The sequence below is a fragment of the Rhinopithecus bieti genome, unplaced genomic scaffold (genome assembly GCF_001698545.2).
Source record: "Rhinopithecus bieti isolate Rb0 unplaced genomic scaffold, ASM169854v2 scaffold_81780, whole genome shotgun sequence".
NCBI lineage: Eukaryota > Metazoa > Chordata > Mammalia > Primates > Cercopithecidae > Rhinopithecus > Rhinopithecus bieti.
Genome location: NW_016830359.1, coordinates 29397 through 40659, shown reverse-complemented (window position 1 = coordinate 40659; position 11263 = coordinate 29397).

The window sequence follows — 11263 nt, the reverse complement described above, 5'->3', positions numbered from 1 at the left end:
AAAAAAAAAAAAAAAAAAAAAAATTGCCTTTTCTTTCTCTTTGTCTCTCGATGATGTAATGTTGTAAGCGTTTGAATTAAGTAGTCAGTTAGAGAATCCAGCCATCTTGTAGTAACGGGGACATGAACAAGGTACGCAAAAATGTAAGCCGATGCCACGTCGATTGGAGGGAGAAAGAATGGAGGAGCTGGCCTTGTTTCCAGGCTGTGCTCAGCATCCCTGGAGAGGATCCACAGCAAAGTTGGAGGGGAAACAAGCTGTGGAGGAGGGGCTGTTCCTCCCCAGCCCCCTGCAGCTGTAAGAGTGAGGGATGGAGCAAGCAGAGTCAGGCCCAGCAGGGACGAGGCTTTCCGAGAGCATCGCATGAAAGAGAACATGAAACAGAGATTTGAGTCCGTGTAGAAGGAATTAATTGGAATGATTGACCACAGAAGGTGACCTGGGAGTGGGAGTGAAGGTTAGTGGAAAATAGTTTAATCAATGGAGTGCTGATCCTCAAGGGCCGAATGGATGGTAGCATCAAATAGTGTTTTGTTTTGTTTTGTTTTTGTTTTTGAGACAGAGTCTAGCACTGTTGCCCAGGCTGGAGTGCAGTGGCGCAATCTCCACTCACTGCAAGCTCCGCCTCCCGGGTTCACGCCCTTCACTTGCCTCAGCCTCCTGAGTAGCTGGGACTATAGGTACCCGCCACTGCGCCTGGCTAATTTTTTGCATTTATTTGAGACAGGGTCTCACTCTGTCACCCAGGCTGGAGTGCAGTGGCGTGATCTTGGCTCACTGCGACCTCCACCTCCCGGGTTCAAGTGATTCTCCTGCCTCAGCCTCCCGAGTAGCTGGAACTACAGCGTAACTATATTTTTAAGTGTAAAGTTCAGCAATTAAGTACATTTACTTGTTGTATCCTAATCTGTCCCATACGTCTTCAAAACTCCTTTAGTCTGGGAAAACCATGACTCTGTACCCATTAAGGAATAACTCTCCATTTCCCTTTTCCAGCCCCTGGCAGCTACCATTTTATTTTCTATTTCTATGAATTGGACTCTTCTAAGTACCTCATATACCTAGAGTCATATATTATCTGTCCTTTTGGTATGGATTTATTTCAATTGACATCATTCTTCAGGGTTCATCCAAGTTATAGCACCTGTCAGGATGTCCTTTACTTTTTTTCTTTTTCTTTCTTTCTTTCTTTTTCTTTTCTTTTTTTTTTTTTTTTTTTTTTTTGAGAGGGAGTCTCGCTCTGTCTCCTGGGCTGGAGTGCAGTGGCCGGATCTCAGCTCACTGCAAGCTCCGCCTCCCGGGTTTACGCCATTCTCCTGCCTCAGCCTCCTGAGTAGCTGGGACTACAGGCGCCGCCACCTCGCCCAGCTGGTGTTTTTGTATTTTTTTTTAGTAGAGATGGGGTTTCACCGGGTTAGCCAGGATGGTCTCGATCTCCTGACCTCGTGATCCGCCCGTCTTGGCCTCCCAAAGTGCTGGGATTACAGGCTTGAGCCATCACGCCCGGCCACTTTTTTTTAATTTTTATTTTGGAATCGTGGGATACATGTGCAGGTTTGTTGCAAAGGCCTGTTGCCTGATGCTGAGGTTTAGGATATGACTGAACCCATCACGCAGGTAGTGGGCATGGTACCTGATAGGTAGTTTTTCAACCCATGCCCTTCTTCCTCTCTCCCTTCTTTGGTTGCCCACAGTGCCTGTCGTTTCCATCTTTATGTCCATGTACATCCAAAGTTTAGCTCCTGCTTATAAGTAAGAACACGTGGTATTTGGTTTTCTGTTTCTGAGGTAATTTGCTTAAGGAAATGGCCTCCAGCTGCATCCATGTCACTGCAAAGGACGTGATTTCATTCCTTTTTTTTTTTTTTTGAGATGGACTTTCACTCTTGTTGTCCAGGCTGGAGTGCAATGGCATGACCTCGGCTCACTGCAACCTGCACCTCCCAGGTTCAAACGATTCTCCTGCCTCAGCCTCCCAAGTAGCTTGGATTACAGGCGTCCACCACACCTGGCTAATTTTGTATTTTTAGTAGAGATGGAGCTTCTCCATGTTGGTCAGGCTGGTCTTGAACTCCTGACCCCATGTGATCTGCCCGCCTTGGCCTCCCAAAGTGCTGGAATTACAGGCATCAGCCAACGTGCCTGGCCGGTTTTATTCCTTTTTATGGCTGCATGGTATTATTCCACAGTGTAGGTGTGCAACACTTTCTTTATCCAATCCACTGTTGATGGGTACCTAGGTTGATTCCAAGTCTTTGCTGTTGTGAATAGAATGGTAACGAGCATACAGGTGCATGCGTCTGTTTGGCAGAATGATTCATTTTCCTCTGGGCATAAACCCGGTAATGGGATTGCTGGGGTGAATGGCAGTTCAAGTCTTAGTTCTTTGAGAAATCTCCAAACTGCTCTCCACAGTGGCTGGACTAATTTTCATTTCCACCAAGAGTATGTCAGCGTCCCCCTTTCTCTACAGCCTTGCTGATATGTTATTTTTTGACTTTTTAACCAAAACTTGGTTAACGAGCAACTTGGGTAGCTTCCAACTTTTTTTTTTTTTTTTTTTTTTTTGAGACGGAGTCTCACTCTGTTGCCCAGGCTGGAGTGCAGTGGCATGGTCTCGGCTCACTGCACGTTCCATCTCCCGGGTTCAAGCGATTCTCCTGCCTCAGCCTCCCAAGCAACTGGGACCACAGGCGCCCCCCACCACGCCCAGCTAATTTTTTGTATTTTTAGTAGAGACGGGTTTTCACTGTGTTAGCCAGGATGGTCTCGATCTCCTGACCTTGTGATCCGCCCACCTCGGCCTCCCAAAGTGCTGGGATGCTTCCACTTTTGACTCTCATGAATAATGCTGCTATGCCCATGGGTGTACAAATATCTCTTTAATTTTCCGCTTCCAATACTTCTGGGTAATATCTAGAGGTAGAAAGAGAATTTTATTTTTATTCTTTTCAGAACCATTGTCTTTTTTTTTTTTTTTTTTTTTTTTTTTCAAAATTTTTTTCCCCTCACAGTTGCAGCAGGAGTGCAGATGTGCCAACTTCTCCAAGCCCTGTGGGTGGTTGTTATCTTCTGTCTTGTGGATAGTGTCCACGGAAATGGGAATGAAGTGGTTCATTATCTCTTTGCCAAAGAAAAAAATATTTGTTTCACTTTTCAATAATAATTACTTAATAATGGGATGTGTTTGTCTGTTGGTTCCTGCACAACTTCTCAAATGTAGGAATCAGACTAGACCGTGTCACTCTGATGTCCTCATCCTCATTGATTTTTGGGGGGTTATTGTTTTTATCACAGATACCACTGATAACCCAGCATCACAAAGATATGACTGCAAAAAATTAAAAAAAAAAAAAATGAGAGAACCAATGTAGAAACTGTGAATCCCTGTAGCTTCTACTTAATGTGGTGTCAGAAGATAGGAAATGCTGCCATACTTCTCTTAAAACTGAACTGTAGGGTTACCTCTTCAGACAGATGTGGCTATAAGGATATAATAGCAGGAATACAATAAGTGTTTGTCGGATCAGGGAGAGAATGGAGAAGGTGACCTGGTTGCCGAGCAACCTTCAGTATCCTTGGAGATGAGTCACCATGGAAACAGCAATAACTCTTCATTTCCCTTTTTCCAGCCCCTGAAAACCAACGTTTTATTTTCCATTTCTATGAATTTGACTCTTCTAAGTACCTCATCTACCTAGAATCGGGTACCTGAGTACCTCATATACCTGGACAGTGCTGGGGGACGGCGGGGACGGAGTTCCTCCTCAGCCAGGGGAGCTGCGAAGACCAAGGAAAGTGATTGGACGTTCCACAGTTTCTTTCATGGACAACCTCTTGTTTATTCAAATGATCTCCATTTATAATCTCCTGTATATCATTTGTATATCTGTTAGACCACTTTTTCCCAAAAATGGAGTTCCAGGGCTCCGGGGGCGGGAGAGGTGCGGGGAATCAAGATTTGGAATCCACAATTCCAAATAATTGTCCTAAACACACGAAGACTTATTTGCATTTTCCCTCATTTTCTCTGGATGGCATAATATTGCACATGTCTGATTTAAGCAGAGAGTTTGATCATAGCCATCTAGTGGTAAGGAAAACATTAACGGTATTTGCAGAAATGAAAAGCCACACCATCTTTATTGCGAATTTTGTTTGGAAAATGCAAGCGTCCAGTTTTCTGTTGTGCTTCGTTTCACTGCGCTTCACAGATACCAAGTTTTTTCGAAGGGAAAGTTTGTGCACGTCCGCATTGGCAAGTCTGAGAGTGCCGTTTTTCCAAAGTATGTGCTCACCTCACACCTCAGTATCACATTTCAGTAACTCTCATAACAGTTCAAGCATTTTTATTATTATCATGGATGTGATGGTGATCTGTGGTCAGTAATCTTTCATGTTACTGCCGTAATTATTTTGGGACATCACAATCCACATGCATATGAGACGGGGAATCTAAATATACATGTGGCTGGGCGCGGTGGCTCGCGCTTGTCATCCCAGCACTTTGGGAGGCCGAGGCGGGCGGATCACCTGATGTCAGGAGTTCGAGACCAACCTGATCAACATGGTGAAACCCTGCTTGTAATAAAAAAGCAAAAGTTATCCAGGTGTGGTGACGCGGGCCTGTAATCCCAGCTACTCAGGAGGCTGAGGCGTGAGAATCGCTTGAACCCAAGAGGGGGAGGCTGCAGTGAGCCAAGATGGCACCACTGCATGACAGCCTGGGCAACAGAGTGAGATTCCCTCTAAAACAACAGCAACAACAACAACAACAACAACAACAACAAAAACCATGTGTTTGTTCTGAGTGCCCCATTAATTGCACTAATTGTTCATTCCCCCATTTCCCCACGTCCAAGCTTCCCTATTCTGTGAGACACAACTGTATTGAATTCTTCCAAAACATAACCCTACAATGATGCTAAAGTGTTCAAGTGAAAGGAAGAGTTGCTGGTCTCTCACTTTAAATCACAAGCTAGAAATAAGGACGCTTAGTGAGGAAGGCAGGTAGGAAGCCGAGACAGGGTGAAAGCTAGTTTTCTTGCACCCGTGAGACAACTTGTGAGTGCAAAGGAAAAGTTCTGGACTGAAAATAAAGACTACTCCAGGGAACACACAAACGATAAGAAAGGGAAATACCCTTATTGCCAAGTCAGGAAAGTTTGAGCCATCTGTGAGGATAGAAAATCAAACGAGCCAGAAAATTGCCCTAAGCCTTAGCCTAATACACAGTGAGGCCCTAACTCTCCTTAATTCTATGAAGGCTGAGAGAGGTAAGGAAGCTGTAGAAGAAATGCTGGAAGCTAGCAGAGGTTGATTCATGAGCTTCAGGGAAAGAAACCGTCTTCATAACACGGAAGTGAAAGGCAGACCAGGCGCAGTGGCTCACGCCTGTAACCCCAGCACTTTGGGAGGCCAGGGTGGGCAGATTACCTGAGCCCAGGAGTTTGAGACCAGCCTGGGCAACATGGTGAAACCCTGTCTCTACTAAAAATACAAAAAAAAATTAGCTGGGCGTGGTGGCACATGCCTGTAGTCCCAGCTACGTGGGAGGCTGAGGGGGGAGAATTGCTTGAACCCAGGAAGCAGAGGTTGCAGTGAGTCGAGACCACACCATTGCACTTCAGCCTGGGCAAAAGAGCAAGACTCTGTCTCAAAAAAAAAAAAAGTGAAAGGTGAAGTTGCAAGTGCTGGTGTGGAAGCTGAAGCAAGTCATCCAGCAGATCTAGTGAAGGTCCTTAGTGAGTACATCAAACAACAGATTTTCAATGTAGACAACACAGCCTTTTATTGGAAAAAGATGTCATCTAGGACTTTCGTAGCTAGAGAGAAGTCAGTGCCTGGCTTCAAAGCTTCAAAGGACAGGCTGACTCTCTTCTTAGGAACTAATGCAGCTGGTGATGGTCAGTGGAATCCAATGCTTTTTTATTATTCCAAAAGTCCTAGGACTATTTATTTATTTATTCTTTTTTTTTTTTTTTTTTTTTTTTTTTTTTTTTTTTTTTGTGAGGCAGAGTCTCACTCTGTTGCCCAGGCTGGAGTGTAGTGGCACAATCTTGCCTCACTGCAACCTCCGCCTCCTGAGTTCAAGTGATTCTCCTGCCTCAGCCTCCTGAGTAGCTGGGATTACAGGTTGCACCACCATGCCCGGATAAGTTTTGTATTTTTAGTAGAGACAGGGTTTTGCCATGTTGGCCAGACTGGTCTCGAACTCCTGACCTCAAGTGATCTGCTGGTCTTGGCCTCCCAAAGTGCTGGGATTATAGGCGTGAGCCACCATGCATGGCCTAAAAATTCTAGGACTCTTCAGCACTGTGCAAAACCTACTCTACCTGTGCTCTATAAATGGAACAAGGAGGTCAAAATGTCAACATCAATAGGAGTTTGAAAGAAGTTGATTTCAACTCCTGTTGATGACTTTGTGGGGTTCAAGAGTTCAATGGAGGAAGTCACTGCAGATGTGGTAGAAAGAACAAGAAAACTAGAATTAGAAGTAGAGCCTAAATATATGACTGAATTCTGTAATCTCATAAGGAAGTTTTAGCAGGTGAGGAATTCTTTTTCTTTCTTTCTTTCTTTCTTTCTTTCTTTCTTTCTTTCTTTCTTTCTTTCCTTCCTTCCTTCCTTCCTTCCTTCCTTCCTTCCTTCCTTCCTTCCTTCCTTCCTTCCTTCCTTCTTTCTTTCTTTCTTCTTTTTTTTGAGACAGGGTCTCACTCTGTCACCCAGGCTGGAGTGCAATGGCATGATCTCGGCTCACTGCAACCTGCACCTCCCGGGTTCAAGCGATTCTCCTGCCTCAGCCTCCCAAGTAGCTGGGACTACAGGCATGTGCCATCACACCTGGCTAATTTTTTTTTGTAATTTTAGTAGAGACAGGGTTTCACCGTGTTGCCAGGATGGTCTCAATCTCTTGACCTCGTGATCCGCCCACCTCGGCCTCCCAAAGTGCTGGGATTACAGGAGTTGCTTCTTTTGAACGAGCAAAGTAAGTGGTTTCTTGAGATGGAATCTACTCCTTGTGAAGATGCTGTGAACATTGTAAAATGACCACAAATAATTTAGAATTTAGAATATATCCTCCAGTTCACAATATCCCCACCTTAATGTAAAATATGTTATTGCTAAAAAATTGTAAGAATCACCTGATCTTTCAATGAGTCATAACCATTTGGCTGGTGGAGGGTCTTGCCTCAGTGTTGATGGCTGCAGACTGATCACGGTGGTGGTTGTTCAAGGTTGAGGTGTCTGTGGCAATTTCTTAAAATAAGATAACGATAAAGACCGTCCAATCAGCTGAGTCACAAAATATTTCTCTGTAGCATGTGATGCTGTTTGATAGCATTTTACCCACAGAACTTCTTTTAAAATTGAAATCCATCCTGTCAAAGCCTACTGATGCTTTATCAATTAATTTTATATTTTGTATTTTCATCCTTCAGTTTACAAATCTCAGCCCCAGCTGATTTTTTCTATTTTTAGAGATGGGGTTTTGCTATGTTGCCCAGGCTGGTCTCAAACTCCTGGCCTCAAGCAATCCTCCTGTCTCAGCCTCCCAAAGCATGGAGATTACAGGCATGAGCCACTGCACGTAAATTGATGCTTCTTTTCCTTGCTTACTGCTTGTTCTCTTCCTCGCCTGGAATGTAAGCTTGGAGTGTGGTAGAAAAATATACCTAAAGTTGCGAGTATCTCAGGTTTTAGGTTTGTTGCTGGAGATAGAAGAGGTTCAAAGGGCAAAAGTAAGAATTGTATCTCACTTCCTTTTGAACATGATTAAAAATATTATTTTAATCTTGTTACTTTTGTTTGGGAAATAGGAATAAGGTGACAATGTGAATGAAAGAGGTGAAGTCTTAAGATCAGAAACGTCTGCCGAGGGCAGTGGCTCACGCCTGCAATCCCAGCATTCTGGGAGGCTGAGGCAGGCAGATCGCTTGAGGTCAGAAGTTCGAGAATAGCCTGGCCAACACGGTGAAACCCCAGGTCTACTAAAAATACAAAAAAAAAATTAGCCAGATGTGGTGGCGGGCACCTTTAATCCCAGCTACTCTGGAGGCTGAGGCAGGAGAATCCCTTGAACCTGGAAGGTGGAGGTTGCAGTGAGCCAAGATGGTGCCATTGTACTCCAGCCTGGGTGACAAGAGTGAAAAACTCTGTAAAAAAAGAGCCATTATGCAGTGGTCATGCATTGAAGTAGTGGTGTGTATAGAGAAGCTGGTCCTGCTTCCAGGCTGTGCTCAGAATCCTTGGAGGTGAGTCACCATGAAGTGAGGGTGAGAACAGCAATGGGGTAGGGGCTGTTCCTTTCCAGCCACCAGGAGTGAGGAGTAAGGGGGAGGGCAAGGGGAGTCAGAGCCAAACATGGATGGGGTTTTCCAAGAGAATCACACGAAACTGTGAGAGTGGAGTGTGCGCAGAAAGAATCCATTTCACAGATTGACCCTAGAAGGTGACCTGGGTGTCGCAGTGAAGGTTTGATTAAAATGGTGGAGTGTTGGTCCTTAAAGGATAAAAGAATGTTGGTATCAGGTGAGGAGGATAAGTCATCTGTCTGGTAGGATGTGATGTTGGAGATGGGAACGGGATGCTGGAAATGAGAGGACTGAGTGGTCTTGGTTATTAGTAATGACAAGGCAGGTAGGAGTGGATGGCTTAGAGAGATTGAACGAAAGCCTTGGAGGGGAGGAGGTCAATATGGCGATGGTCAAACATGTTGGGAGGGTCATCTGTATCATGTGTTCTCTTCCAGGGTAACACTGAAAATTTGGTAGGATATTCTTCATTGTGGCGGGGAGGGTTGTGCTAGGCCATGTGGGCCGTCGAGGGACATTCCTGGATTCTCAGCAGCTCTCCACTCCTGTGATAACTAAAAACCCCTTCAGACACTGCCAACTGTCCCCTAGGGGCACGAGGGCTATCCCAAGCCTGAGGGTGGAACAAGACTGCAGCCCTGGAAACTCTTTTCTAGAAGGTGCCAGACACCTCTCCTTGGATGTCCAGAAACAGGCTGGGGGAGCAGGTGATGGGGGTGTGGACACAGGGACAGGCAGCCTGGAGACCTCCCATCTCTGGGCCCAGTGCTTTCTGTAAAATGTGGACGCTCCTAGGACCTTGCTCATGGCCAAGGCTGCTGGGGATGGTTGTGTGTGTTTTCCTCTGCATTTAGATTCATGTCCCTAGAGCTGAGCAGAATTTGAAATCCAGCCTGCACTCTCTCTACAGTTATGCCCGTACCGGAACTGAAGAATCTCTCCAGAGCCATACCACCGAAACTCTCTTTGCAAAAATTGCGACAGCAAAATTACGACAGCAAAATTACGACAGTGAAAGATGTCTGATCTAACCGGCCCCCATCTTGCCTTTAACCTCCAAAGTGTCTAGATCATTGCTGAGTTTAGGCCAGGTTAATTTGGGGAGATGTTTTAATTCATAATTTAAATGATAATGGCCCTTCCCCCGCCCCCAAAAAAACCGAAAGTTCGTAAAGCTAATGAAAAGTCACCAGGTTAGGAGGATGAGGAGCCCGAATTCTGCTAAGGTATAGACTTAAATGATAACCAGGAGTCTAGAGGTCACAAGATTTGCCACTTCCACAATTGCCTCTGCAGATAACATCGCTCTTGTAGAACCTAAGACTGGCCTTTTGAAATATCTTTTTAGGTTTTTGCTTTTCTGATGGCCAATGGCTCCATTCGAATCACTCAACACACCAACTGGTCCTTTAGCCCCACTCAGAAGTGGACTCCCTGGCGCACCAAACTAGCCTGGAAAAACCCTAACCTCTGAATTTTCAAGAAGATTGATTTGAGTAGTAACTCTGTCTCCCACGCTGCGTGGCCAGCCTCATATCAATAAACTCTTTGTGGCAGTGTCATGGCCTCAGTGAATTGTTTTTTGTTTGTTTTGTTCTTTTTGTGTTTGTTTTTGAGATGGAGTCTCGCTCTGTCGCCCAGGCTGGAGTGCAATGGTGGGATTTCGGCTCACTGCAACCTCCGCCTCCTGGGTTCAAGCGACTCTCCTGCCTCAGCCTCTTGAGTAGATGGGATTACAGGCACCCATCACCATGCCCGGCTGAGTTTGTATTTTTAGTAGAGATGGGGTTTCACCACATTGGTCACCTGCTCTCGAACTCCTGACCTCAGGTAATCCGCCTGCCTCAGCCTCCCAAAGTGCTGGGATTACAGGCATGAGCCACCGTGGCTGATGTCTCGGTGAATGTTTTTTTTCTGTGCAGGAAGAACCAGCCCATCAGGAGGTTACACCATTGCAGATCAACCCGAGGTCCTACAGCCTTCCGTGGCCATGTGCTCGTTAATAAAACCTGCGGCACAAATTCTTTTCAAAGAACAAACAAGAAACTAAAGTGACACAGCAATTTTAGGGTCTCAGTTTTTTCTCTTTCTTCTCATTTAAGGCAATGCGTATGATTTTATCAAATGCTGTCAAGCGCCTTTGCCACAGCTAGATGGCACTGTTGAAGCACTGGAAAGGAAATAGGCATTCCTTGTTAAAACTCTAGCAGACTACACAGGATATAAAATTCACCATATAGTCCATATTTTGCTAATATTAATTCGTAAGCAAACACTTTTACGTTTGTTTTAAATTTTAAATAAACATAGGGTAAATTATTACAGAATTCAATATTTATATTTTAATCATTTTAAAGTGGGCAATTCTGTGTCATTAATTGCATTCACATTATTTGCAAACATCACCACCTTCCAAACCCAGAGTAGTTTTCATATTGCAAAACTGGAATTCTGTACTCATGAAACACTAACTCTCCGTTCCTTCTCTCTTCGCCCCTGGCAACCACCATTGTACTTTCTGTCTTTATGAATTAGGTTAGTTTGGGACCTTATGGAAGTGGAATCATAGAGAGTTGTCGCTTTGACTCTGGCTTATTCCCCTTGGCATCGTGTCCTAAAGTTCCTCTGTGTGGTAGCATGTGTCAGGGTTTTATTTTAAGGCTCAGTAATATTCCATCGCATGCAAAATCCACAGGTGTTTTTTTTTTTTTTTTTTTTTTAGAGTCTTGCTCTTGTCGCCCAGGCACAATCTCGGCATGGCATGATCATTCGGTGGCACATTCTCAGCTCACTGCAACCTCAAGATCGCTCAGTGGCATGAACTCGGCTCACTGCAACCTCCGCCTCCCGGGTTCAAACCATTTTCCTGCCTCAGCCTCCCGAGTAGCTGGGATGACAGGCACCCGCCACCACGCCCGGCTAATTTTTGTATTTTTAGTAGAGACGGG